Here is a 3,919-nt window from a genome sequence, read left to right as displayed (position 1 = left end):
TTCTCTGTTCCTTCTCTTGGAAAGTTAAAAAAAAAAAAAAGAGGGGAGGATTTCCAGCCCCCCGCCCCCTCCCCTTTTAGTCGCCTTCTACGACATGCATGGAATACGTGGGAAGTATTCTTTATCCCCTATATATATATATATATATATATATATATATATATATATATATATATATATATATATATATATTGACTTTTAAATTTATTTGATTTATTTGCCATCGACTTGTACATTTACTTCCGTTTTATCTATAAACAATCGTCTTGTACATTTAGTTAGGTTTTTTTTTATATGCCATCGAATTATACTTTCACTTACGTTTTATTTTTATACCATCGTCTTGTACATTTACTTATGTTTGATTTATTTGCCATCGACAGGTTAGGATATGTTAGGCTTGAAGTAATAATCACATAAAATGGTAGAAATTATTCATTGTTACACCTAAAAAGTTTACCATTTTCTACAAACACGTTATGAATTATCTAGTGTTTAAGAAGTTGGAATGCGTTACTCTATTATTATGTCTTGTACATAACGTTTTATTTACATGCCATCGACAGGTTAGGTTACGTTAGGTTTGAATTGATAATCACATAAAATGGTAGAAAATAGTAATTGTTGAGAATGTTAAAACTTTTAAGGGGTAAGAAACATGTGATTTTTTTAGGGTTTAAGAAGTTGTGATACAGTACTCTCTATATATAGACTTGTACATTCACTTTCGTTTTTATAAGCCATCGACTTGTAAATTTCCATAAGTTTTATTTATATGCCATCGAATTATACATTCACTTACGTTTTATTTTTAAACCAGCGACTCGTACATTTACTTGCATTTTATTCATGTGCGATCGATAGTCTAGGTGACGTTAGGCTTGAAATCATGATCACAGAAAATGGTAAGTCATTCAGTGTAGAAAATGATAAACTTTTAAGGGTTAACAAACACATGTTAGGAATTTTTTTATTGTTTAAGAAGTTGGGATACGTTACTCTCTCTCTCTCTCTCTCTCTCTCTCTCTCTCTCTCTCTCTCTCTCTCTCTCTATATATATATATATATATATATCGACTTTTACAATTACTTACCTTTTATTAATATACCGTCGACATGTACATTTACTTAAAATCTATTTATAAGCCATCGACCTGTACATTTACTTACGATTTATCTATATGACATCGAATTGTATTTTTACTTACGTTTTATTTATATGCCATCGAAATGTTAGGTTACGTTAGGCTTGAAATAATAATCACAGAAAACTCGTACATTTACTTACGTTTTATTTATGACATCGAATTGTAATTTTACTTACATTTTATTTATATGCCATCGACTGGTTAGGTTACGTTAGGCTTGAAATGATAATCACAGAAAATGGTAAAAATTAGTCATTGTTACGCCAAAAAAAGTTTACCATTTTCTACAAACACGTTATGAATTTTTTGGGGGGTTGAAGAAGTTGGAATACGTTACTCTATATATATCGACTTGTACATTTACTTTCGTTTTATTTATATACCATTCACTTGTACATTTGCTTACGTTTGACTTATAAGCGATCGACTTGTACATTTTTTTACGTTTTATTTATGCCATTAGATTATATATTTACTTACGTTTCATTTTTATGCCAGCGACTCATATATTTACTTGCATTTTATTTATATGCCAACCACACTTTAGGTTAAGTTAAGCTTGAAATGATAATCACAGAAAATGGTAAAAATTGATCTTTGTTACCCCTAAAAATTTTACCATTTTCTACAAACACATACTGGATTTTTTAGGTGTAAGAAGTTTGGATACGTTACTCTGCATATATCGACTTTTACAATTACATATCTTTTATATATATGCCATCGACTTGTATATATACTTACGTTTTATTTATATGCAATCGACTTACACAATTTTTTTTTTTTTTTTTTTTTTTTATACTTTGTCGCTGTCTCCCGCGTTTGCGAGGTAGCGCAAGGAAACAGACGAAAGAAATGGCCCAACCCCCCCCCATACACATGTACATACACACGTCCACACACGCAAATATACATACCTACACAGCTTTCCATGGTTTACCCCAGACGCTTCACATGCCTTGATTCAATCCACTGACAGCACGTCAACCCCTGTATACCGCATCGCTCCAATTCACTCTATTCCTTGCCCTCCTTTCACCCTCCTGCATGTTCAGGCCCCGATCACACAAAATCCTTTTCACTCCATCTTTCCACCTCCAATTTGGTCTCCCTCTTCTCCTCGTTCCCTCCACCTCCGACACATATATCCTCTTGGTCAATCTTTCCTCACTCATTCTCTCCATGTGCCCAAACCATTTCAAAACACCCTCTTCTGCTCTCTCAACCACGCTCTTTTTATTTCCACACATCTCTCTTACCCTTACGTTACTTACTCGATCAAACCACCTCACACCACACATTGTCCTCAAACATCTCATTTCCAGCACATCCATCCTCCTACGCACAACTCTATCCATAGCCCACGCCTCGCAACCATACAACATTGTTGGAACTACTATTCCTTCAAACATACCCATTTTTGCTTTCCGGGATAATGTTCTCGACTTCCATACATTTTTCAATGCTCCCAAAATTTTCGCCCCCTCCCCCACCCTATGATCCACTTCCGCTTCCATGGTTCCATCCGCTGACAGATCCACTCCCAGATATCTAAAACACTTCACTTCCTCCAGCCTCTCACCATTCAAACTCACCTCCCAATTGACTTGACCCTCAACCCTAGTGTACCTAATAACCTTGCTCTTATTGACATTTACTCTTAACTTTCTTCTTCCACACACTTTACCAAACTCCGTCACCAGCTTCTGCAGTTTCTCACATGAATCCGCCACCAGCGCTGTATCATCAGCGAACAACAACTGACTCACTTCCCAAGCTCTCTCATCCCCAACAGACTTCATACTTGCCCCTCTTTCCAAAACTCTTGCATTTACCTCCCTAACAACCCCATCCATAAACAAATTAAACAACCATGGAGACATCACACACCCCTGCCGCAAACCTACATTCACTGAGAACCAATCACTTTCCTCTCTTCCTACACGTACACATGCCTTACATCCTCGATAAAAACTTTTCACTGCTTCTAACAACTTGCCTCCCACACCATATATTCTTAATACCTTCCACAGAGCATCTCTATCAACTCTATCATATGCCTTCTCCAGATCCATAAATGCTACATACAAATCCATTTGCTTTTCTAAGTATTTCTCACATACATTCTTCAAAGCAAACACCTGATCCACACATCCTCTACCACTTCTGAAACCACACTGCTCTTCCCCAATCTGATGCTCTGTACATGCCTTCACCCTCTCAATCAATACCCTCCCATATAATTTACCAGGAATACTCAACAAACTTATACCTCTGTAATTTGAGCACTCACTCTTATCCCCTTTGCCTTTGTACAATGGCACTATGCAAGCATTCCGCCAATCCTCAGGCACCTCACCATGAGTCATACATACATTAAATAACCTTACCAACCAGTCAACAATACAGTCACCCCCTTTTTTAATAAATTCCACTGCAATACCATCCAAACCTGCTGCCTTGCCGGCTTTCATCTTCCGCAAAGCTTTTACTACCTCTTCTCTGTTTACCAAATCATTTTCCCTAACCCTCTCACTTTGCACACCACCTCGACCCAAACACCCTATATCTGCCACTCTGTCATCAGACACATTCAACAAACCTTCAAAATACTCATTCCATCTCCTTCTCACATCACCACTACTTGTTATCACCTCCCCATTTACGCCCTTCACTGAAGTTCCCATTTGCTCCCTTGTCTTACGCACCCTATTTACCTCCTTCCAGAACATCTTTTTATTTTCCCTAAAATTTACTGATAGTCTCTCACC

Source organism: Panulirus ornatus, chromosome 63, assembly GCF_036320965.1.
Source record: "Panulirus ornatus isolate Po-2019 chromosome 63, ASM3632096v1, whole genome shotgun sequence".
Classification (NCBI taxonomy): Eukaryota; Metazoa; Arthropoda; class Malacostraca; order Decapoda; family Palinuridae; genus Panulirus; species Panulirus ornatus.
The sequence above is the reverse complement of the archived record's forward strand: the minus strand, read 5'-3'. Positions refer to the sequence as shown.